Below are 27,414 nucleotides of genomic sequence, written 5' to 3' on the forward strand. Positions count from 1 at the left end.
ATAAGGAGACTTGTTTTCAAGTCCAAAAGGAGCAAGTATTTTATCTAAAGAACGGACAAATGGGAGATCAAAGTACAATACAAGTAAGTGCATTTTTTTTGTGCTCTTTACCCTGGCCTCTGTGTAGGTTAGTATATATTTTTCTATTTGAATGTTTTCCTTGTTGCATTGTTTCTGAAACTTTCTGCAAAGTTTCTGAAGTATGTTCAAAATCAGCTTGGTGGCTGTCCTAAACTAATGTATTCAATTGTAATAATGATAATACAAAAGTTAATCTAGTTAAGTAGATTAAAGATGTAAGAGAATAGATATATTTTATGGTAACTAAAACACTTCAAAAGAAATCCGTGTTTTGAGGAACTATGTTTTGAAGACCTTAAAATAAATGATCTCAGATAAGCAGGACATGGTCACATATTAAGTCATATCTAAAGTAATACATGAGCTTAATGTGAAGACAATTAAAAGAATGTTTGTCCAATGATAGATTTTATTTAGTACTATGTATTAACCAAATAGATACATATATTTTATTACTATATATTAACCAAATAGATGTATATATTCTTACCTATTAAATCCAAGGTATTTAAGTAAAGGCACTCCAGTGGAAAGGAATTAACATTTGAACATCTATTATTTGTCAACACTTTATTCATTTAATCCTCACCATAACTCAGTAAAAAAGATATTATTTGTGCTTTAGAGATGAGGCAACAGTCTTAGAATAAATGTCATGTTCTAGCACAGCCAGTAAGTAGCAGAACAGAATTTGAAATGATTTCTGTTTGTGTCCAAAGGCTTTCTCTCCTCCATACCCCACAACACTTGCATGAGGTTTTTCTAATGAGAAGTGCCAGAAAATCCTAAATAGCCTAAGCGGCCTATTTGTTTATGGCAAATGAGGATTCCTAGGGTGGAATCATCATCAGATCAAAGACAAATTTCTGGCATAAAAAAGTATGAACAGATGAGTGAGTACTGATACATAAGCCTCAGTACGAAGGGCTGTAACACAGGTACACACCATCGTTTCCAGAGTAGCTTAGGTTGACAGTGAGGGAAGTGGGCTGAAGGATCTATACAAAACAGCTGCTCCCCAATGCAGAGCACATTTGCAGTGAAACTGACATGGTGACAGTTGCAAGTGAATGGCTGAAGAAAGTTAACAGTTAGGATGGAGATAATGGTCTTATGAAGGTATTCCCCTCCAGGTAACCCCCCCTCACTCCCCAGAACATGCCTTCCTGTTCTGATAATGGGAGTGGAACCCTGATCTACCTTTGTGCTCTCTTCCCTTAAAGAAGCCTACCCAATGACATGACTTACCCACTAACACAGAAATCCTTCCAGTCAGTGTGGTATCTTTCAAGAAAAACCCCACTTAAGAACAGAGGAAATCCACAGGAGCTGCTTGGATTCATCAGCCTAGTCTTTCTCTCATGAGTATGTGAAGATAACCAGTGATGGCCAGATATCTAGGGAAAATCAACAGCAACAGATAGAACTAAGATGAAAAAAGAAAGTGATGGACCAACAAAAACAGATAATTTAGAAAAGAATTTTTTAAAAAAAATTCTAGTTCAAGTCCTCTGAGATTGATGAAGGAATGGTATCTATAAAGCAAGTACATGGTTTTATGCAAAAAGAGAACAAGAGGAAATTAAAAACATGATTGCCTCTCCTTCCCTCCATTCAATAAAAGGCTGGACTTAAAGTTGAGCAAACAAAGTAACTATGAGACAAAAAGTAAGAGATCACAAAGATTAATCTAGGATGTCAAACACCTTTCTATTGAGAAATCAAGTAAGAGAGAGCGGATACACAGGAGCTGAACTGGGGGTGGAGGACATAAGAGGAGAAGCTGGACTACCTTAATGAAATGAGGAAGGTTTCTGTTTCCTGTGTAATGTAGAAAAAAGGCAACAAGAAACTTCAGGAAGAACACAAAAACTTATACAAGAAAGTGTTCCGCGTATGAACAAAGTAAACTGTTTTATATGGCATGATGCTGAGGAATTATTAGAGTAAAAAAAAAGAAAATTAAGTTTACTTTGATTTTTGTTTTTTTGAGACAGAGTCTCACTCTGGCTTAGGCTGGAGTGCAGTGGCATGATCTTGGCTCACTGCAGCCTCCGCATTCTCAGTTCAAGAGATTCTCCTCTCTCAGTCTCCCAAGTAGATGGGATTACAGGTATGCACCACTTGCCTGGCTAATTTTTTGTATTTTTAGTAGAGATGGCGTTTCACCATGTTGGCCAGGCTGGTCTCAAACTCCTGGCCTCAAGTGATCTACCCACCTTAGCCTCCCAAAGTGCAGGCGTGAGCCACTATGCCTGGATACTCTGACTCTTAACTCATTTCCTTTGAGTGGCAAAGTTTTCCTTACATTTCTTTCTCCTGAGGTTTAATCATAATACCTAATTTTTCAATGAATAATATCAACATAATAATAAAGTTCTATATGCTGTTCATTTCCAATTTTTAGAATCAACCAGTAAACAAAGCTTAGAAGATTGAATAGGGACAAGACTTTATAAAACAAAACTTTATTTAAAAACCAAGACTTTATTTAAAAACAAGGCTTATTTTTAAAGCCTTTATAAAAACAAGACTTTGCCAGGTATGGTGGATTATGCCTACTGTAATCCCAACTACATGGAAGGCTAAGGTAGGAGGATTGCTTGAGGCCAGGAGTTCATGATCAGTCTGGGAAACATAGGAGACTCCATCTCTAAAAACAATTTTAAAATAAAAAAAATATGCTGTGCATGGTGACATGCACCTGTAGTCCCAACTACTCAGAAAGACCACTTGATACCAAGAATTTGAGGCTATAGTGAGCTGTGATTGCACCCTATCCTAGGCAACAGTGGGAGATATTGTCTCTGAAATAAACAAACAAAACACCCACAGGATTTTATACATATTTTTAAAACACCCAAGACTTCATAAAACAAAGATAGGATATACTGTAAATGTTATCAATACTGTTAATTTAAAAGTCATGGTATAGTTAACAAAACCTGAGAGTTACAGGTGAGAAGAAGTGAAGGATAGTATAGCATTCATATGTTCTCATTTATAGAGTGGAAGTTGAGATACTTTGTAAAATTAATGAAAAAATAAAGAGAATTTAAGCTTATTATCTGAAATCATGAAAGGTAATTAATAAAAAGTATACAATAATCAACAAAACCCAAGAGAATGGTTAGGGAGAAAGCAGGAAGTGAGATGAATTACTTATCTTTCACAGTGGGTCATTGTTTTAGGGTTGCTAAATCAAGAAATAGAGCTATATTAGTAGTATTGAGAATTAGATGTAGCTGGCTTACCATCGGCCACTTTAGCAGATCCTAATCCTTACCTAAATCTTTTATATATACATTTATTAACAGGCTCATTCTTCTCAAATACAAATCTTCGTGAGCCCAATGATTGACTTATTGGGAGAATAACTTATACCATTCATTTGGAAATATAGGTTTAGGAAGATATAAGCAGACTTTTTAAAAAGTCTATTATTGTGATGTGTTGATGGTCATTAAATTGACTGCAAGATTGCCTTCTTTTAAAAGTGAAAAGCGTATTTGTGTAAAGAGGAAGGAAAAGACTGTATGGTCTTAGAACTAAGTTAATTGAAATATAATATAAATATATGTCATATTGTGTTGTAAATTATGTTATACGGTTTTCATCATGTGCAAATATGTTGACTATGGCTTGTAGGTTATTTGCATCTGATACTTCTTTCTCACTCTTCTCAGTTCTAATCATCCTTTATTTTTTCTCTTTTCTAGCAGCATTTCATTCATATTCTCAGATGTTTTGCAGTTCTTAAGACTCATAGGTCTTTGATTTTAAGCAAATAAATGCTTAGCAATGCATACAGGTCTTATAAACAATTTTATGCAGTATGTTATGTTCAAAATGGTGACACGTGTTTAACATAAGATGTTGTAGAAATTCCAAATTTAACTTCCAAAGATTAAACAAATACTCAGACATGGATTGACCTGTAAGTGTCAACATTTATAAAATAAGAGTCACAGTTTTCATGTGCTTATTAAAAACTGGTGTTTCAATTGGCTGAAGGAGTGTGTGAAAATCACACCCTTCTAAACACAGAGAAACAAACTACTGATGAAATAACTACCTGAAGACCCGAGAATGGAAATAATGCCGAATGATTATCTCTAGTTAGTCTAGCAAGGGGTAAAGCTATAACTTTTCATTTAATACCATTATGTCTTTGCTTTTTTTTTTTTTTTTTTTTTTTTTTGAGATGGAGTTTCGCTCTTGTTACCCAGGCTGGAGTGCAATGGTGCGAACTCAGTTTACCGCAACCTCCAACTCCTGGGTTCAAGCAATTCTCCTGCCTCAGCCTCCCAAGTAGCTGGGATTACAGGCATGCGCCACCATGCCCAGCTATTTTTTTTTGTATTTTTAGTAGAGACGGGGTTTCACCTTGTTGACCAGGATGGTCTCCATCTCTTGACCTCATGATCCACCCGCCTCGGCCTCCCAAAGATGTCTTTGCATTTTTAAAAGCAGTAATAGAACCATCAATACCACAAAACCGACACCATCCCTTAAAGTATAGTTGTGAATATATTAACAGTTTGGATATGGAGTTTAGGTCTTTCAGCTTTTAAATAATTTCAGTTAGGGGGTTCCTTTTAACCCCAATATGTTACCTACTCCCCCTTCCATGTATTTTATATTTTATGTTAATATCTAACAATGATTACTAGTTAGCGACCACTTCTTCCAACAGTTCATATCTGTTAGTATAGTCCAAAACTGCTAACCCCAGGATAAAATGTGCGATCTGGTTAAAGGAAAACATCACATGATGAACTGATAAGAGGAGCTTATTGTGAAAGTCTCTAAGTATAGTGTAGTGCCAAAACATTGTTTTTCAATGTCAAAATACAGAGTTCACTGGAAAAGTTGGAGCTGAATTGAAGCATACCTAAAATAGAGCCCTCAGGCAAACACTCTCTTAGCTATTCCTTATCACCAGTCATTGGAGGCAGATTCCTATTGCTGGGTGAATGATTCTCATTTCGAATTTGCAGATACAGGAAGTGAGAGTTTCAGAACAGCAGACATACTCCCAGTATCAACTTAGTGTCAGTATCAAGCAAGACTTAGACAGCAGGACTCCCAAGAAGAATTCTGAAGGATGTTAATTTAGTGAGACCTTGAATCTTGTTAAGGGTAGATGGATCCATATAAATAGGTCATTACTTTGTATTTCTCCACAATTTATCTAGCTTATGAAGACTACTGGTGAAAAAAAAAAAACACATATCAATCTCATAAAACTCACACATACTTCCTTCTACAATATATAATTTTAGAGGAGGTTAGTTTGAATTCCCAAATAGGTTGAGTCATTGGTGCCTGCTATGTGTCAGTCACTGAGCTCAGCACAGGAAAAACAAAATAATAGGATATCAGAGGTATTTACTGATGTTCCGTTAGAAAGAGCAATGATACAAATAAATATCTTTATATTGTGATGTGAAAGTGCTGTGGTGATGTGTATAGGGTGCTATGGGAGGTTAGAGGACATTATCCAGACCAACCTGGAGTTAGAGAAGGCTTCCTGGAGAAGACATGCTTCAGTTGTGTCTGCTCTGTTTGATTAGTAGTATTTATTTTCTTATTAAAGAATTCCAGGCTGAGCACAGTGGCTCACGCCTGTAATCCCAGCACTTTGGGAGGCTGAGGTGGGCGAATCACAAGGTCAAGAGTTTGAGACCAGCCTGGCCAACATGGTGAAATCCCATCTCTACTAAAAATACAAAAAAATAGCTGGACATAGTGGTGGACACCTGTAATCCCAGCTACTCGGGAGGCTGAGGCAGGAGAATCACTTGAACCCAGGAGGCAGAGGTTGCAGTGAGCCAAGATAGCACCACTGCACTCCAGCCTAGGTGACAGAGTGAGACTCCATCTCAAAAAACCAGAATTCCAAATAGTACATGAAAATATAAACAAGAGAGTAAAATCTCTTCATGGAGATCATTGCCATTGACATTTTAGTGAATAACTTCCCAGGCATGCATGTCTATGTGTTTGCATACCCATAATTTTATAAAAAGGTGGCCATACTTCACATGCTTTCAGTATCTTGATAATTTTTCATTCAACAATATAACCTGGATATCATTGCAGATCAATAAGTTTAAAATCATGTTACAATTTTTCATGGCCATGTAGTATTTCATCATACTTTATGCCTTTATTTAGGCAGAGGACAACTAGGTTGTTTCCTGTTTTTCTGATGTTTTAGATAATGCTGTAATTAACATCATTGTGTATACAGCTTTGGGTACTTGAGCAATAATTTCTACAGATAGTTCTCTGGAAAAATTGCTAGATCATGAGTTATACACATTTGAAATTTTGATTCATAAATGCCAAAATTCTCTCCAGAAAAGTTGTACCAATTCAAATCACCATTTTCCTATGCCTTTGTCAACATCAGATTTTTGTCAGTCTGTTATATGTTTTTGTTAATCTGATAAAAACTTTTATTTGAATGTACATTTCTTTAAGGAACAGTAAGATTAAACTTTTCATACTTCTTGCCTAATTTCCTGATTTTTATGAATTATGCATGTTTTTCATAGGCACGTTTGTCATCATCTGATTTATAAAAGATCTTTGCATGCTGGGGATGTTAGTTTAGGTCTGTCATATGCACTATGGCTGTTTCACCTCTTTGCTTATTTCACTTAATTTTGATTTAAAAATATTTATGAATTGGGTCTATCAGTCTTCTTGATTTCGATTTTGAGTTTTGGGTGGGCCGTAAAAAAAGTCCTTTCCACATTGAGTTTTTTTAAAACTCATATTTTTTCCTGGTACTTTTACAGTTTTATTTAAAGCAAATTATTCAAGCCATCTAGAATTAGCTGTGATATAAAAAAGGTAGATTTTATACTAGTTACCTATGTTGAATAATCTTTTCCCTTGCTGATATAAAATGCTGTATAGTAATTCATAGGTGTTGGAGTTAGGCTGCCTGGGTCAAATTCTGGTTCCATTGCTTACTAATGAATCTGTTTTCTCATTTGTAAAACAGGGATAAAAATACTATGTATCTGTTGGATTGTTTCCAGGATTCATACATAAGTGTATGTAAAGGGCTTAGAATAATACATGACATATAATAAGAGTAAATAGCAGCTATTATCGGATACCAAATTCACATATATATGTGATACTATTTCTATATTCTTGCACTCACTGGAGTCTAAAAATTCCTGGGTCAATACCAATTCCACCTTTATAACATGCATGGATAAGTTCTTATTCTTTTTCAGAATTTTCCTCATTCTTTTAGCATTTTTATTTCTTTTTAATTAATTAATTAAAAAATGGAGTTCTGCTCTGTAGCCCAGGCTGAAGTGCAATGGTGCAATCTCGGCTCACAGCAACCTCTGCCTCCCGGGTTCATGTGGTTTTCCTGTCTCAGCCTCCCAAGAAGCTGGGATTACAGGCACCCACCACAATGCCCAGCTAATTTTTATATTTTAGTAGAGATGTAGTTTTGCCATGTTGGCCAGGCTGATCTCGAACTCCTGACCTCAGGTAATCCACCAGCCTCAGCCTCCCAAAGTGCTGGGATTACAGGAGTGAGCCACCACACCCAGCCAGCATTTTTATGTTTCTATATGAGCATTAGAATTGTGTTGTCCATTCCTAATGAGCTCATTGAGATTTTGACTGGCAATACAGAGAATGTTATTTGGAAAAGTTGACTTCAAACTTTAAAATTTTTCTTTCCATTAAATAGCATGTCTTCTATTTATTCAAATCTTTGTGTTACTTTATGGTTTTATTCATATAGGTCCTCATTTCTTGATACTGAATATTCTGAGCTAAGTTTTGAAGGATGAAGAGTAATCAGCAAAATAGAGGGAAAAAAATCATTTAGTGGTCTCCCTTTAGTCGCCAGAAGTCATAGTTATACTTGGAACACTCCTAGTTTTAGAAATAACATTCTTTAGTCAGTCCACATGAGATACAACAGTGAACTAAACTGGAAAAAAAAATGTGGTTTTTCCTGCAAAGAAGTAGAGTGGTGCAGGCAGCCAATGTGAGAAATATTTATGCAGCTGTTGCCTGAACTAGCCCAAAGAAACTTCTGGTGACTGTTAATAGTACGCGTTTAGCTTGCTAAGACCCTATTGATTTATTTAAGAAAATTCCAAAATATAATACGTTTTCAATCAGTGTGTTTGAACCAAAGAATATGTCTATGGATGAATATGTGTTTGTGGGTGTTTTGAACACAGCTCAACCCAGGAAAGTTTGTGAAGGAGTTCCAGTTTTTCTTCATTTGCCATTTGATCTCATTTTTAACCCATCTCACCACAACTTGAGAACCATCGTCTTGGAATACCACTGCTAGGGTTTAAATTTCCTGCCCAGGTGCTAACTTTCTGTGTCCTGTCCAAGCTAACGCTAAATAGAGCCCTCTCCCTTAAATGCTGAGTCATGAATAGCTGATCTTAATCAATCTGGGCTTAGCTAGGGATGAAATAAACATCCAAACTCCCATCTCCTTAAAGCAAAGTAATGTACCTTAAAGTACTTTTCATCCAGAGTTCTTTTTCAGACCTCAGAATTTTAAAGAGATTCGTGATCTCCCACACTGTGACTTTTTATTCCTACTCTTTACACCACCTAGGAGTACAGAGTTGCCCTTGCTACTCCCCCAAGCCTTTAAAAAATATTATATATATTTGGGTCAGGAGACTCATTCTATTCTCAGGGCAGACTATCCAACTACAAGCCAGCTATTGAAAAATAATGATTTTGTGGCTTTTTCTCTGCTCTACTAACTGGATTGGTCTTAGACTTCCTGTGAGACAGCCAGGAAGACAGAACTCATCCAGAATTGTCCTCATGCTACTCACATTTTATTCATTTCTCCAACTTCAAAAATACTGCCAGTTCTGGTAATAAAGTGGTTTCTTCTTTCATTCAACATATCCTTATAGAGAACCTAGCAATAATTTTAAGAGGCAGGAATAATAATGACAATTAAAACATTCATTAATTTATTAAGCAAAAACAAATTTTAAATGTTCTAAAATTAGATTGCAATGATGGCTGCACAACTCTAAACATGCTAAAAGCCTTTTAGGTTGTATACTTTAAATGAGTGAACTGTATGGTGTATGAATTATATCTCAATAAAGTTGTTTTTGAAAAGCCATAGAAATCCAAATATCTCAGTGCCAAAATAAAATAAGAAGCACAATTATTAGCTTAACTTGATAGAGTGACTGCTATGAATAAAAATAGCTAAAGTAGCTTGAGTGGCTGCTTTGGAGTAGGCCGTTTAGTACGGTCTTTTTAAATGTTCATAGTAAGCTTATGAGGAAGAAAATGCTTATACTTATTTCATAGATGAGGACTTGACGCTTAATGAGGTTAGATACCTTTGTTCAAGCTAATGCAGTTAGTAGGGGATATAGTTGGGATTTAAGCCTAGACCCTGCCTCCAGTGCTTAACCTCTGAAACACTGAGCTAGTCTGAATAGTTAGAACTGGTTTGGTTTCTGACTGCCCTTCACGGTAAACAACAATTATCCTGAATATTGGATCATTTCTGAAGATCCAGACAAGTTCTTTCATGTAGTTGTGACTTCATTTTATGAAATAAGATCTACAAAACAGTGACTTACATACAATTGATTTTACAATTTAGTAGACATTTTCTGGAAATAATGTCCATCACATTTTACAACTTGAAATACATTTTATTTTATTTTTTTTTTTGAGACCAAGTTTCGCTGTTGTTACCCAGGCTGGAGTGCAATGGCGGGATCTCGGCTCACTGCAACCTCCGCCTCCTGGGTTCAGGCAATTCTCCTGCCTCAGCCTCCCGAGTAGCTGGGATTACAGGCAGGTGCCACCATGCCCAGCTAATTTTTTTGTATCTTTAGTAGAGACGGGGTTTCACCATGTTGACAGGATGGTCTCGATCTCTTGACCTCGTGATCCACCCGTCTCGGCCTCCCAAAGTGCTGGGATTACAGGCTTGAGCCACCGCGCCCAGCCCTGAAATACATTTTAAAGTATCCTAGACTAGAGCAGCTTGCTGTGGGAAGGGATTTCTATGCCTCCTACATAGACACAAACTGCGAATATTTTTCATACTCATTTACCTACATTTTAAGATTTCATTGTTTCAAGCAAGGGACTCAGACAGCTGTTACAGTGTCAAGTTCTTCTACATTTTTAGAAATCCCAGCATCATTATAATTGAATATGTGTCCCACCAGCTGAGGGAAAACCAGGGGTGTCATGTTGGAGAAGGCAGTCTGCCATTCCTCTGTAGGTGAGTTCAGACTCCAAGATAAATTAGAAAAATAGACTAGAATGATTCACTGGGACCAGCATTTATTACTGACTGTTCAATTTAAATAATTAGGGGGCAAAGCTAAGCCTTGTCTCTTGCAAGAAATCTTCTATTAAAGAGCAGCAGAAATAACTATGTTTGCAAATTTTGCCTTTGGGGATGTTCTTGAGAGTAAGATTTAAGATTGAAGATTTAAGGCATATGACGTTTCCTTCTTCTGTTTTCCACCCCTCTTTTCCAAGTCCTCAGTCATTAGCAAGCAGACCATGGAACATCTGTAAGAGAGGTATTAGGACGTTTCAAAGATAAAGTTACATAACCTAGTGGTTAATGCAAATTTAACAAAATATTTAAGATCAAATAATAATTTCAACTTTCTGCTCATCTATTGGCTGGGAACACAATTTCTTGGTGTGTCAAGTTGATTTTCCAATATAGTTTTTAGTTTAAATTAATAGTCTGCTTAGTTGTCTATTCAAGGCCCAGACCAAACACTTGTCAGGGCTTATACAGATGAATAAAATAGAATCCTCACTTTCTAGGACCTTACAATCTAGCAGACAGAATAAGACAATCATGCTAATAACTCTAAAGCAAGACCTATTGGGAAAGGCTGTCAGCTACTCTATTTGTTGAGTGTATGAGTCCATCCCTTTATTAGGGCTTGTGTCAAGTGAAATAAAAGAGGATCAAATAAAATGCTAGTCATCACAGATCCTGTTAGGCTGTTAGAAAAGAAAATGACTTTATGTAAAATATGGAATAATAAGTCTTTGGCCTTAAAGTTTGGAATAATCCATTTCTATCCAATCTTTTAATTCAAAGAAAGAAAAGGAAAGAAAGTAGTCTAGTTTGGCTAAAGAAGAGTGATATGATTTGGTTGTATCCCCACCCAAATCTCATCTTGAACTGTATATCCCATAATCCCCACATGTCATGGGTGAGACCCAGTGGGAGGTAATTGTATCACGGGGGCTGTTACCGCCATGCTGTTCTCATGATAGTAAGTTTCCATGAGAAACTCACTCATGGAAGGGGCTTCCCCCCTGCTTTTCTCTGCTTTTCTTGCTGCTGCCATGTGAAGAAGGATGTGTTTGCTTCCCCTCCTGCCATGATTGTAAGTGTCCTGAGGCCTCCCAAGCCATGCTGAACTGTGAGTCAATTAACCCTCTTTCTTTTATAAATTACCCAGTCTCGGGTGTGTCTTTATTAGCAGTGTGAAAACAGACTAATACAAAGTGGGTACCTGTGCTGAGGAAACCCAGAAGAAACTGTATATCCAAAGTACAGCAGTTACAAATACCAGTTTCAAAATGTATAGAGAATGGGGGAACCAATTATGTTTTTCAGCTGAACTTTGGAGGATTAAAGTGGATTAATAGGCAATAGTTTAGAATGCAGCAAAGAGAGGCTGAAACAACAGGGAGCAATTTAAGCCATGCAGGTGAAAAGTAATGAGGATTTGGACTAGGGAAAGTCAGAGGCAGACAATTTACATATCAGGAACAGAGACAACTGGATTTCTATAAAAAAAAAGGGGATATGAGAGAACAAGAGAAAAGAAATGTATGGTGACCACAAGGCACAAAGCCTGGCTGAATGCAAGAATAATCAATTACCAGAAATAATGTAATAGGAGAAGATGGCTCAAGGAGAATGAGATGATATTTTCAGTTTCGGTTTTGCTGTCGTTTAGATACAAACAACTGGAAACAGGAGTTTGTAGCTAGGTAGAGAAATCAAGTCTGGAAATAGCAACCTATACAGAATCAGCTGCCTTAAGGTGATCTTGGAGCCAAGGAATAATTGTAGTCACAAGAGACAGAGCAGGGAAACAGGACAGGATCAGAGTATAATATGGAGGAAAGTTGACTTAAAGAGGCTGGAAAGAGACCAGGGTGATGCAAGCAACGTATTCCCATGGTTGCCAGCAAACCACTAGAAGCCGGGAGAGAGGTACGGAACAGTTGTCTTTCAGAACCCTCAGAAGGGACCAACCCTGCTAACATCTTGATCATGGATTTCTAGCCTCTAGAACTGAGAAGTCAGTAAATTTATTTTGTGAGCCACCTAGTTCATGAGACTTTGTTCAAGACGGCCCTAGCACACTACTACAGGTCTCAAACAGACAGGTTAACCATGTTTCCCCATGTGGCGCACATTGACATCTCACGTACCACAGAGAGCAGTGTGATTTAGTTCACTCTGAAAAAATGTATTCACATAAGCAGTTTAAAACTACCTCATTTTCCAAATCCATGTGCTAGAGAGATTTGTTCTTTGACTAGAGTTTACATTGACAGGGAACAGCCAATTTTGGAGAATAAATCTCTGCCACTATTTTGGACTGCTTACTCTTCAAAACCAATCTAATAATAGAACTGGCCTGTCCACAGTGATTGGGCAGTTGCAGAGTTAAGCCATCAGAGGTGTTACAAAAATAAAGCCAGGTGAAGTTGCCTGCTAACAAGTGAAGGCTCTGAATAGGTGTTTCTAACTGAGGAAATGATGATTTCTGGAAGCATACTGTCGGTGCTGCCTTTTCATATTCAGTGTTACTGGAAAAGAAAAATACCAACCGCCATTTTATAAAGTGGCCTTTTGTATAACTGCAGGCATTTACAGCTCAGCATTGGTGTTCCTGGCTTGGCCAGAAATTCTCTCTATACAGAAAACATTTATTTAGTGGTCAAGTTGTTGAGCAGGTGGTTTCCACGGCAGAAATACTTTACTTTGGGCATGCTTTGAGTACATTCAGCATTACACATTTCTGTTTTCAAGACCGTTAGAAAATTGTTTTGTGGCCAGACCTTTTCTTTTCAGACAAAACAATGCAGAATCTGGCTAACATTAACTGAATTTAAAACATAATTTTATAAAACATTGTATGCATTAATCACTGACCAGATCTTGCTAAAATCTAATTTAGGATCTCTCTTCCCTCAAATTGAAAAAAATAAAAAGCCAAGACTTCAAATGATCATAATCCACAGAATCCTTATTTGTATAGGTGATTACTACAAATGACTTATGAAATAATAGTCAAAGTAAATTTCCTGAACCCGAGATCATACGGAGCCACACTGGTGATACTTACCTGGGTGATTCTGTTCCTCCTTCTAGCTTGCCCGTGGACACACTTACCCTCATCTCTGGTTCATGCTTTCAGAGGCAAAGATAAAAAGCAGAAGCCTTCCACTGGCAGGTTTTTAAACTTCAAATGACTGCCCATTTAGGCTATTGTTCAAGTCAATAAAAGGGTAGAGGAAGAATGGGGTGACCACTTGCAATGACAGGGAACTGAGTGAAGCGGGGCAGCCATGAATCACAACTGCCAAGACTGTTAGTAATTGGTAGCTGGCTCTTCACCCTCGGCATTTGAGAACACAGCGAAGGCAGGAGTGGAACAGAACTGCAGAGCGTTCTCTGTCACACAGAGGCAGAGGCTACCATGCCAGTTCTCCCCTAGAAAGGAGGCCCTCTGTGGACAGATTTCTTTTTTTTAATTTTCTGAGAAAGGTCTGAAAGGTTTTTTTTAACTTCTGCCTTTAAATGGTGGAAACTATATCAGCCTCCTATTGATGCTGTAACAAGTTACCATAGACAGTGGCTTAAACAACACAAATTTACCATTTTATGGTTCTGGAGGTCAGATGTTTATCATGGGTGGACATCAGGTTGTTTGTAGGCTATGCTCCCTTTTGAAGCTCTAGAGATGAATCCATTTCCTTGCCTTCCCTTGTTTTTAGATGTCACCTGCATTTCTTGCCTTGTGGCCTCTACCATCACCTTCAAAGCCAGCAGCACAGCACCTTTACATCCCTCTGTCTCTGACCCTCAGCTTCCTTGATTGCCTCTCTTTCTCTCACTCTGATTCTCCTGCCTCCTTCTTTCCCTTATAAAGACGCTTGCAATTCCATTGGGCCTGCCTGAGTAATCCAGCATAACCTCTTCAGCTCAAGACCCTTACCTTATTCACATCTGCAAAGTCCCTTCCGCCTTGGAAATAAACATATTCACAGGTTCCGAGTTAGGACACGGACTTCTGGAGGGGGCCATCATTCTGTCTGCCCCATAAACTGATTCTCTCTCTCTCTTTTTTAAATGCAGGCCCAAATAAAACATGTTTTTGGCCACCACTTTGTGATTTCTAGTTAGACGCTGGCTATCTCATACCTGAGAGTGAATGTCTATCCTTTGGAGATACGTGTATCTTGGCTGACAGCCATTCGCAGATAGCTGAAGAAACAGGAATGTCCATAGCCCTCATTGATGGGAAATTCTCAGAGAGGATCGGACATGATGTTGACCCTAGATGGCACCACTTCGGACTTCCCATGGGGGAGGGATGACCACTGGGGTTAAGGGTGAGGGTTTACAAAGGTGGCGGTGTGCATCTCAGAGATTACATAAGGAGCAGAGATTATACCAGAAAGGTGCAGGCATGGCAACAGGTTATGAATTGGGGAGGGTTCATGCAGGAACCACTCCAAAGCCTTCAACTTGCTGGGTGCTTTGGCACTGGACTATCTCTCTTGGACTAACCTACTCCTTTTTATGCCCAGTTCCTTTGGTTATCTTACCAATTTGGTAACAACTGATACACCTGTAGTGCTTTGTGAGGTGACACTGTGGGAAACAAACAGGTTGGGCAGAAAAAAAAGAAACAGCCATTCCTGTTGCTGGCCCCATGTGAAGGAAGGGTGGTCTCCATCAAAGAGGACAATGACTGCAAATTCTAGATGGTTCCCAGCTGCAGAGTGAGTCATGGCAATGTCAGAGCAACTCCCTGAGTTCAGGAAAGATGTGAGGGACAAAGCTCATTCCTCAGTATAGAAGAGGGAGGTGTCCCAATGCAGAGAGAGGCAAATGGAGGGACAGGCTGACATAGGTTAAAGTCATTTGTGACCTTTTACATGCCACATGCTGGGAAAACTCTCCACTAATCTGACCACTAACATTTACCTTTGGCCACCAGTTTGAAAGATTACATATTGTTTTTTGACAATATTTCAGTAAAATTCATGGAATTTCTAGAATAAATACTAGTTCCTTATGTTATTTTCCATTTCATAAACCAGCAAAAGAATTTTTCATTCACATCTAGCTGACCTGTGGTCATAGGTGACCTCTCTTGGGTCATAGATTCCTCTTAGTTCTTGCAACGACAACTGCTGCTGCTGCTTTTTCCTAGGGACGAGCTTGGGCACAGAAGCTACCTGGCACGATGAATGTGGCATTAGTCATCCTCATAACAACAATGTGATAAATCAGTCTGTTGGCAACTCATGTGGATCTGGCAAAGAGGGAATGGGCACAAAGACTGGGCAATCTTTTCATCATGATTTATGATCTGCCCAGGTCAAAGCTGAAGCAGGTCAGGTAGATCTGAAGTGGAATCATGCCTGGCCGGAGTATTCTTGTTTGTTGGCAAAAAGCACTGCTTTCTATCTGGTTCCAATAAACATTAGATATTTTACTGAGAATACGTGTATGCACACTGCAAACACAATGTGAAGAAAGACATTATCGGGGGTTATAACCCCAACACCTCTCTTAGCAGGGGTCACGTTTGCCCCCAGTAAAGAAATTATATATAAATGGAGCTGGCTGCAGTCATGCAGCACCTGTGTCACCTCAGGCAAGATATTCAACCTGTTAAAAAGAAAATAACATCTATCTCCCAAGAATCTTCTAAGAATTCAGTGAAGTCATGGATGTGAAGGTATTCTGTAACTCTAAAGTGTCATATAGATGTCTTGAGTGATTATCATATGCAATTTGAGTTAGATTTTGCCTTTTCTGTGAAGTATTTTCTTTAAGAGAAAACTGATAATTTAATTGATTATATGGCCTTCATGCCTTCTAAATGGTTACAATTCTTATCTAAGGGTATCTTAGCTAACTAAGCGGCAGCATAGGGACCAGATGTCATTTTTTTTTTTTTTGAAGTTGTTTTGAAATTTGTTCTTGGAAAAAAGAACAGAACTGAGTCCACATCCGTATCAAACAGCATACGTGACACCCAGCAGGAAAAACTCAAAAATAACTGCTGGAGTCAATCGAAGATGGAGATTTGGGGTTGTTTTTATACATTAGTGATTTTATGGAAGGCTTGATCTTATTAATCTCATTAAAGAAGGTATGGACAATCTTCCCTTTACTAAAATAGAATTAATTGGTTTGAAGAAATCCAGCTGAGATATTTTGGTGGGAGGAACAGATTCGGTCATTGACCAAGTATCGCCCATGTCCAAAGGCACTGATTTACTTGTTGCTGAAAACAACTGGAACACTTCCCGCTCCACCTTATTATGAACTAGAACAATGGGGTTTTATGAAACTCCTCCAACTTACAATGAAGCTGGTGAACCACAGGCTGCATGAGTCATAGACTGTCTCTGAGTTTGGTAGAACTTAGGCTATTGCTTCTTAACTCATTTTTTGTTTCTTTGTCAATTTTTCACAATTAATTCATATTCTCCTCAGGCCACAAATCTCTACCTATAATTAAATTGGTTGTTTGACTGATTTAATTGAGTAATTTGCATTTGCTTGTCTTATCCTTTTGGTCATTAGGAGGGGGTTAATTTTGTAACAAAGCTTCATTGTTGCCTGGTTGACTCTGGAGGAATCTTCAGCCTGCCTGAAGCATAGTGTGCTGCTGTGAGAGGTATCCCCTTCCTTATGGGGCTGTAGATTTGTTGGAGCCAAGGATTATTGCTGAAGTTTTATCCCCAGCATGGGGGGAAACTTAGTGGTTAGCAAAGGAAGAACATGAATTTTGGAGGCCAGAAAAAAAGTGGTCTTAAATATCAGCTTGACATTTTTCTTGAGTGAACACTGTCACATCATTTTACCTCTGGATTATAATAGACCTTTGAAATATTTAAGGAACAATCTTAAGACATGGAAATCCTCAAATGTAAGAATACTGCCATAATATTTCTGGAGAGCTACAACAGAGAGATGAGAATACAAACTCAAGCTAAAACAGAGATGCTCAGAGTAATTCCATCTTACTCCCTGATTAATGACTTGCTCAGCGACTTCAGCCTTCAACTTGGCATCAGCATCAAATGAATGCTTTTGGAAAATTACAAGTTCTACACTTTTGGGGTTACTGGCAAGTAGCTAAAATCCCCAAGGTTAAGGCTTCAAATGACAAGTCTATTGTAATATCTACTTCTTAAGTGTGTTTTAACAATGAGAAAAGGTAACATAGGTAGAAGAATTAGAACATGGTATAATCAATAAATATGAGACTCCTTCCTTCCAAACTAATGTTTGCTGGATAAATCAATGAATATTGGCAAGAGAATTGCTTCTCATCATGTAGAAGTGTGATAAGTATAGGCAGTCTTTGGACATTTTTTCTAGAATTCTCTAGAGCATCACCTTGGAAATAATGGTTGTCCCCATACATTGGCTCTGTGGCCATATAAGGAGGAAGCCAGGTCACAATTGCCTGTTCCTCCCTCCTCACCCCTCCCTCTTCCTGATTCTCTATGAGGTAGGATTTGAGCTTATCTATAGTATACATGCAGAGGGGAGGGAGATTTTATTTTTAAAATGCATTTTCTTATTAACTACATTTTTGTAAAATTAAAACAATGTGTCTTAAAATATGGATTACATAATTAACATAAATTTCTGAAATAAATTAAAAATAAGAAAGGAAAATCAAGAATAAATTAAAAATAAGAAAGGAAAATCAAGAGAATCAACACTAGCATATTAAATATATTTGACCCTTGAACAGCGTGGGGGTTAGGGGCACCAACACTCCCATGCTGTCAAAAATCTGCGTATAACTTTTGACTTCCCCAAAACTTAACTACTAATAGCCTACTGTTGACTCAAAGCTTTATTGATAACAAATAGTCAATTAACACACATTTTATCCATGTCTTATATACTGTATTCTTACAATATAGAAAGCCTGAAGAAAGAAACTGTTATTAAGAAAATTATAAGGAAGAGAAAATATATTTACTATTTATTAAGTGGATCATTACAAAGGTTTTTCCTTTTCATTTTCATGTTGAGTAGGCTGAGGAGAAGGAGGAAGAGGAGGGATTGGTCTTACTGTCTCAGAGTGGCAGAGGCAGATGAGGTAAAGACGTGGGAGGGGAGGCAAGAGAGAAAGGCATGCTTGGTGTCACTTTTATTGAAAAAAATCCATGTATAAGTGGACCTGCACAGTTCAAACCCTTGTTGTTTATAGATCAATTATATATTATAGTTCATGTGAGAGGTCAGGGTCAGAGCAAGAAAGGCAAGAAGTTGTTTATAACAAATCATCTGTATTCCGTAATTCTTTCACATACATACAAATTAAATAGAACACTTAAAAAATTACTTCTAATGCTTCTTGTTTAAGATGTCAGACAAGGTACAAGTTTTCATTTTAACATCTACTAAGAAAAAAGTAGAAATGCACAAAGAGAAATAAACTAGTGACATTATAGACAATGAAATTGTGGATAAACCAACAAACAAATGATTTTAATAAACTTTTGGGAGATTAAAAATGAATGGGAATATCTTGATAAATGAAACAGGCTAAGAAATTCATTGTTTTATAGATGATAAGGTACAAGGAGATATGAGTCAATCCCTTCTGCAAAATCCTAGGAAGTCTCTAGCCTGAGTCCATAGTGAGGGAATAAGAACTGGAATTGAAATCAGGGGATTTGTTTGAGGTCTGTAATTAAGCTGGTGCAACCAGTCGTTCTTCCCCAAATCAACATGAGGGCAAAACACCTGGTGGTTCATCTCTAAAACTGAACAATGTTTGGGAAAAGCAAAGACTCCTAGTCCTAGTCACCTATTAATAAAGCACAAAAGGCTTTTCTGTGCTTGCAGGACTGTATGCAAATATTAATACACTTACATAGTAAAAAAGCAAAATTATAATGGATAGAAGGAAAAATAGAACATGTAGAAGAAAGGGTAAGGATGCTGATACACTGATACCATTAATGCAGTCATTCATTCATTCACTTGACAAATATTTGCTGAGAACCTACTGGGAGCAGATGTTGTTTTAGGTACTTGAGATACAGAGAAAGCGGAAAAAGTCAGACAAAACTTCTTACCCTTATGAAGCTTACATTAAATTATACCTTTAGTAACTGAGGTTGCAAGAGATACTGCAAAACCTGATGAGGTAAGAAATAGAGGTTTAAATATATTATTTAAAGATAAAAAGATAACTGATAGAATTATTAATATTAATAATATACATTGAGAAGAGTAGAGATGAGTAAGTGACCTGAATTTTAAGCCCTCATATATGGGAGTAATTAGACACTATCTAAAGTGGATAAATCAAAACAGAGATAAAAATCATAGTATCTAGAATGGGGGAGGTAGCCACTGAAACTACGAACGGAAACAATTGAAAGGGTTTGCTTCTGGGATGTGGTATTGGGGTTAAGAAGAGAAAGATATGGGTGCTATTTTTGCTTTTTATCATAGGTCCTATTTGCTTTGTTACCATGTGTGTGTATATATATATATATATATATATAATATTGATTAATATATATATTTAAATTAAGTGACTTCTAAGAACAGTTACAATGGAAGAATGAGACCAATTTTTCATCTACCAAGTGTCATGGATTAGGCATAAAATCATTAGAAATGGATTTTCCTTTCTGCATCCTTTAGCAAGTGTTTAAAAATAGATATCATTTTGGTGTCTCCTCTTGGCTCTAGTGAATGGTAGGGTCAAAATAATAGGTTTGTGAAGACAAGAGCTGGAAATGAATGATAATGAGAAGTTTGTACAGTGCGTTATCAGAATAGCTTGAGTGCAGTTCATTTGAACAAGGTCATGTTTTCATTTCTCGATTGTTTACCTGTGCCTAACCCGCAGTGTTGAGGAAGTTTGGAGCTAACATTTATTGAATGCTTTTCTTGTATAAAGTACTTTGCTTATGGTAAGTCGCTTAACCTGATCAACCACCTTATGAAATTGGCATTAATTTTCACATTGGATAGATGAGGAAACTGAAAATGAGAAACATGACAAAGCTTGCTAAGGGCCACCTAATTTTTAAGTGGAAAGCTAGGTTTCTAGAGTATATACAGTGTAGAGGAGGATAGAGAAATAGGGAAGCAGCTAGAGGGGAAGTAAGGTCAAGAAGATTTTAAGATGGGAAAAAAATGTAACATGTTTATCTTTATAGCTGTTGTGAAACACCCTGGTGTGTGAACAAGAAATGGAAGAGTTGCTAAAGCAAAGCCCTTGAATAGACACTTAAGTAACTTTAAGTAAGAGTACAAATAATTCATCACTAGTGACAAAAATACAGAGTACATGACTCAGGAATAATTAGGCAGGTAGATGTGAAGAGCTTGTTTAAGTTCTCTTTGGATTTCTCCTGTTTTATCATTAAAAGGGGGAGTTGGGTCATTAGTTAAGAATAGCAGGAGAGGTAAATGTGTTGGAGAAGTTTAAAGAGGAGAGAAAAGGGTAGGTGATTAAATGACTCCTATAGGGAAGGTAATGGATAGTGTTGTTTGATGGCATAAGATTCAAAACTGTGTGTGTGTGTGTGTGTGTGTGTGTGTGTGTGTGTGTGTGTGTAGGAGATAAAAGGAGAGATGGAAAAAGATCTAGAAGAGGACCAAGGAAGACACATATGCCACCTCTGGGCCTAGAGAGCTGTAACGGCCACAACCTGAGAAGGCTGGAGGGGAAGCAGGGAACTCAGAAAAGAGGTAGCTTTTAGTTGGAACCCTAAGGAAACAGGGACATTCATGGACATTTTGAGGATGTTGGGAAGTGATGATGCACTGAGCACTCTTCAGGGGACACCAGAAGGGTTGGAGGAGTTGAAGGTGGGGTGGGAGCTGAAGTCACAGCCTTATGGATATTGAGTTTGGGTTTGTGGGATCTCCTGAGAGGCCTGACTTTTTTCTGCTGACTGAAGTGAAGATAAAGCAGAGATAGTGGTAGAGACTGTGAGTCTGCCCCGGGAGGGAGCTCTAAAGCGCCTCTGTTTTCCTGCCAGTGAGGGGTGGAGGATGATGGCAGGCAGTCTCATGGTGAGCGTGAGTGGCTCTGGGGCCATCTCCTTGCTCATGTGTAATGAATCAAACTTCCATGAGTGTGATCCTTGTTCAATATCTGTTTCCATGACTAGATGCTAAACTCCATAAGGGCAGGGACAGTGTTGCTTCAGTGCCTTGAACAGTGCCTAGCACATATATATATATATTGAATGAATAAATAAGTAATGAAAGAATTGAGGATGTTTGACACAGAGGTCAGTATAAACAGCAATGTGATAAGGCTTCCAATGGAGGAATAAAAGGGATAATGTCCAGAGTGGAGAAGATAATAATCTCTTTTTGTCCTCACTGGGCAGCATACATCTATAGAATTTTATCCATTTTGGGCCAATTCACTGTAAAAAGGATGAAGTTCACTTCTTACCATGTTAGGCAATTTTGGCTGCCAGAAAAAGGGAAAACTGATGTCAGACTCCATTAAGTACTGAGGGATTTAGTGCGAAGAGATTTGTAGAAGTAAGGAAATAGAAATCTCATAGAAGCACAGGAATAGTTCTAAATGTGGGCCTCATGGGGAATAAAATACACTTGGGGAACTGAGTTATTTTATGGCCCTCTCAGTGTCAGAAGATTGAGAGTCAATTCTCCATCTTAGTAGTGACTCAGCTCTTTTCTGCCTCTGTTGGTACTGCTCTACAAACTCCTGATCAACCATGTCACCCTTTATTCTAAATATATTTTTTCTACTTTATATTTGCCTAGAGTTTCTGCTTATTCATTGTTTGTGCTTAGTTACCCAATATGCTCTAAGCCTTTGAGGCTACTCTTCTTCATCTTCCCCCATCATATCTGTCCAGACACTTTGTAATCACTTGGTAGACTTCTCTCACTATTTAAACTTACCCAATCAATTTTCCATTTCTGTTTGTGGCTTTAAAAGTGCTTCTCAATAGTTTTCTGTTCTCTCAGCTGTCTTCTCCTTTGTTACAAGAGGTCACAATTTCTTGCTTGGTAGCAACTGACCCATCTTCCCCTTTTCTAAGCTCCTAAAAAGGGCAGGTGGAGATGGGGTGTCCTTTCCCTGTTATCTTCAAGATGGCATTTTAATCTTTCTACCTCCCTACTAAGATCTCAATCTTTTGTCTTAGAAAATCTCTCATCTTCCAAGTTAATCAGCCTGTCTTCTTCAAATTCTGTGGTGAGTCATCTTCTGTTCGTCCTTTGGGAAGATAGAAATATGCTTCTTTCTCTACTTTACCCTGTTTCAACTTTTCTTCCCTTTGGTTGTGGTTATTTCTATGATAGGTGCCACACCTACCTCACCAACCCATCACATGGCCCTTTCTTTTTAGCTAAAGGCATCACCAAGTCCAATACAGACTCTGATCTTTGGTCTCTGAGCTTTTGACTAACATGTCATCATCTTTCTAACCCACTAGAGTTCCTACTTGAATTCCTAAGTAAACCTGACTTCTAGAGACAGAGAATGTTACATGCAATTTTTTGGTGCCTTCTTAGCATTGTATTGTAGGTTTGTATTGATCTTGTCCAGTTATTTCTCTACTTCAGACAAAGATCCATATGTATGTCTAAGTACTTATGGACAGCACCAACTCAGTGTCCTATGGGGCTTTCAAGTGAATCTTCCCCCCTTATGTCCTTCCATGTTTCTACTTCTGATAATTTCACCACCACCTACCCAGGAGCTAAAGTTCTCAATTGGTATTTATATTCCACTACTTCTCCCTTTCCCTCACTCTAAACACTTAGTTATCTAATCTTGGGCAAAGAGAGGTGTTATGTGGTATGAATCTGGTAAATCAAAACATTTGTAAAGCTAAAGATTAAAAGGATGTGGCGAGCTTGTCTCCCTTTGTTTTTTGCTTTGCTGTTTCAACAAGAGGTATGTTAGCAAAGGTCCATGGCAGAGAAGTTAGCAGACATCAGCAAAGGAAAGCAGCAGCAATGAAACGTGGTTCAAATCTTCATGTACACTCTGCCAATGGTTTGTTCTGTCAAGACCCCTGTTTTCTTCATCAGGGAGCTGGAGTATACCAAGTCATGCGAAGGTTACAGAACTAGTTCCTATTGCTACTTCAAGCAAATCTCTATGCTTTTTTCCTTAAAGGTCATGCAGTTAAAGAAAAGTGCTTACTCATCCTGTCTTAGTTTTCACATTGGAATAAGCTCAAAATAATTCTCAGGCAGTGGCTGCTAATAATTACAGAGAAAGCATTTTATGTCTGCCCAGCCAAAGCACTTTTTGTGTTTGACATGATGAGAATTGGTGGACTGCTTCTTTCTCTACTTTACCCTGTTTCAACTTTTCTTCCCTTTGGTTGTGTTTATTTCTACGCTTGGTGCCACACCTACCTCACCAACCCATCACATGGCCCTTTCTTGTTAGCTAAAGGCATCACCAAGTCCAATACAGACACTGATCTTTGGTCTCTGAGCTTTTGACTAACATGTCATCATCTGTTCAGGAATCTGGAAGATAGAAAATGGTCTATAAAATAGTCTACTGCCCACTACCAGACTCTCTGTGGTGTCTTGAGAATAAATTGTCTGGGTATACATTATTAAGTATACTCAATTCGTGTCTGTGGTGGTCTGCGTGGTATTCTTGTTAGAAAGAATTTTTAAGATGTTTAGGTGCCTCCTGTGTGTTGGGTGATTGTTAAGCATGTTCATACATGCTAACTTATTTGAGCTTCTTTAGAAGTCAGTAAGGTATAATTTTCAGATGTTACAGATACAGAAAATAGTTGACTCAAGTCACATAACTAGTAAATGGCAGAATGGAAATATGAGCTTGGCCTGGCTTCTGTCAAAACCATGCTTCTTGCAATCTATCTATCTATCTATCTATCTATCTATCTGTCTGTCTGTCTGTCTGTCTGTCTGTCTGTCTGTCTATCTATCTGTCTGTCTATCTCATGGTAAGTTACACTAGGAAGGAAAAGACAGATATATCTATCTATCTATCTATATATAGCTATAGATATAGCTATAGATATAGATAGATATAGCTATAGATATAGATATATAATGGTAAGTTACACTAGGGTAGCTAGCTACCATGTCTCATCCCTTGTCCCTTTTTTTTTTGAGACAGAGTCTCACTCTCTCACTCAGGCTGGGGTGCAGTGTTATAATCACAGCTCATTGCAGCCTTGACTTCCCAGGCTCAAGCAATCCTGCCACCTCTGCTTCCCAAGTAGCTGGGACTACAGATGCACACCACCACTCCTGGCTAATTTTTTTCTGTAGAGACAGGATCTCACTATGTTACCCAGGCTGGTCTTGAACTCCTGGGGTCAAGCAATTCTCCTGCCTCAGCCTCCCAGAGAGTTGGAATTACAGATGTGAGCCATTACACCCTGCCTGCCATCCCTGTCTTAATTTGCAACCTTCAGTTTGTGCTCAACATCAGAAAATTGCATTTCTACTGGCCCTTTGACATTGGACAACTGGTCCTCTGCCTGCTTTTTCACTTTTTCGTTGCTTTGGCCTTGAATCAATCTCCCTAGGACTCAATTTCCTTATGTGCGCAATGAATAGATTGAATGAGGTTATCTAAGGCTACTTCCTCCTCTAATAACAATTTTTAACCATAATTGAGAGTTGACATCTTTGTTAGGATGAAGGTTATTTAAGTTTTTATTTAAAGAAATTGAAAATAAACACTCTCATTGAGGAAGTTGAAGCTCAGTAAATTTAAGTAACTCGCCCAAAATGACAGCACTAGCAGGTTGTTGATCTTGGATTTAAACCCAGTTACTTGAGTATAAAGTCAAATCCTCCTAACATGACACACAAATTATCTATGAGCTTGCCTCTCCAGACTTAACTCTCATACTGCAACTATATATTCTAGTGGCTGATGTGTTGTAGATTCCCTGTATGTGGGCAGGGTATACAAAGAATTTTAATTGTGTGTTATATCTCTGGACCTTTACCTGTGTTTATAATTTCCCTCTGTGCTGTATCTTTGCTTCTTCTCACCACCTGGATAATTCCTGTTTGTTCTTTCATAACTTAGCTCATGTGTCTTTTTCTCTAGAAAGCTTCTTAAATGCATCTTCAAATGTACCATGTTTTCTTAAAGGCACATATTTTAGTCTGTCTCCCTCACTAAATCATAAACTCTTGGCAAGAATGTACCTTGTCCTAGTTATCTTTTTATCCTGGAATCTAGCACATGCACAATAAATCTTATTTGAACTTAATTGATCAGAATGATGCCAAGCACAGGGCTTTACCCTTGTTTTTCTCAAGTTATTTTCCAAGTATGGTTATATTCACATCCTCATTTTACAAATGGAGAAATGCAGGCTACATAACCCAGGGTAGAACCTCAAGATCTTACCCATGATCAGACTGCTAGAAAGAGTTATCTGTGTGCATTTTCCTAATGCCTTCCCTTCCCTTTCATAGCTGTCTTCCCCAATTCACCACACTACTCAAAGTGTTCTGGCTAAGATCTCAATGGTATCCACATTACAAAATCCAACGTATATTCCCAGTGCGTCCATACTTGGTTTTCCCTGAATGATCATTCTCCCCATTTGATGGTCTTTCTTTCCGTGGCTTCTGTAACACACAATTTACTATGACACACAATCTAGTGTTTCTGCTACCCACTCTGGCCAACCCTTCTCATTCCACATTGGGAGTTCCACCTTCTCCACTTAGAAATTGGAGTTCCTCAAAGATCAGTCTTGGACCCTTGTTTCTTGCTAATCCCACATTATTTTTCTATGATGTCTCCTCTACTCCCACAGCTTATAAAAAGTGTTAAGTATACACCAATGACTTAGAGATTGATATATACATAATAAATGCCAATATTAAACACAGACTTTTCTGACCTCCAAAGACATACCTACATTTACTTAGTAAATGTTACTTGCTCTTGGATACCTTTCATAGATCTCAATTTTAAGAACTCTGGATTTGAACTCATTTTTTTTAATCCCTCAAATGTACTCTTTATAAAGTCTCAATTTCCCCATCCCCCATTCTCCCAATTGGTCATAACAGAAATGTTAATGGTACCCTTGACTCTTGTCTCCTTTAAAACATCTGTCAAGGCATTACCTTGTAGACAAATATTGCAACTCTATGTCTTCATATATACACTGCTGTGCTTCTGGCTCAGCTGCCACCATCTCTTGCATGAACTATACCAATAGCCTCCTTACTTTCACCCACACGGGACCTTTACTTTCACCCACACTGCTGCCATCATCTTGCTTTGCTCATCTCCTCCATTTTTTTTCTACTTATAGACCACTAATCTTTAAAGATGAAAAATTAGCCAGGCATAGTGATGGGTGCCTGTAATCTCAGCTACTCAGAAGACTGAGACAGGAGAATCACTTGAACCTGGGAGGCAGATGTTGCAGTGAGCTGAAATCACACCACTGCACTCCAGCCTGGGCAACAGAGTGAGACTCTGTCTCAAAAAATATATAAAATAAATATATATATATATATCCTCCAATTTAAATCCTAAAGTGTTTTCCATTTCTCTTAGGATACAAAAGAAATTATTGATGTGGCTTACAAGGTCCTGAATGGTGGGGTGCTCACCTTTTTATTTCTCCAACAATGTTTTCCGTCTTAGCACTGATCCAGTTATAATCATATCATTATTCATGTGCTCTTTTTTTTCTTTTTAAACTATTGTTCCCACTAGAATGTAAATTCAGTGAGATCAGTGTCCAGATTTGTCCTTGACTTAAAAACTATTTTCTGCTACTATAACAGAATATCTGAGACTGGTAACTTATAACAGAAATTTTTAAATTTATTATTTATGCAGGCTGGGAAGACTAAGAGCATGGAGCCAGTATCCAGCAAGGGCCTTCATATTCCACCATCCAACAGTGGAAGGCAGAAGAGCAAGCAAGCTTGTGAGACAGAGAGGATGGGAGCCAAACTTCCCTATTTTACAGGAACCCAATCCCACAATAACTAACCCACTCTCA

The 27,414-nt window shown here is 38.0% G+C and overlaps 1 long non-coding RNA gene across 1 annotated transcript; it reads left to right on the forward strand.

Moving 5' to 3' along the window:
- LOC144576620 (uncharacterized) lies at nucleotides 1-27,414 on the forward strand. The gene is made up of 2 exons (XR_013518844.1): nucleotides 1-83; nucleotides 27,249-27,414. It is a non-coding gene; the product is annotated as an uncharacterized LOC144576620 (long non-coding RNA).

Source organism: Callithrix jacchus, chromosome 6, assembly GCF_049354715.1.
Source record: "Callithrix jacchus isolate 240 chromosome 6, calJac240_pri, whole genome shotgun sequence".
Lineage (NCBI taxonomy): Eukaryota > Metazoa > Chordata > Mammalia > Primates > Cebidae > Callithrix > Callithrix jacchus.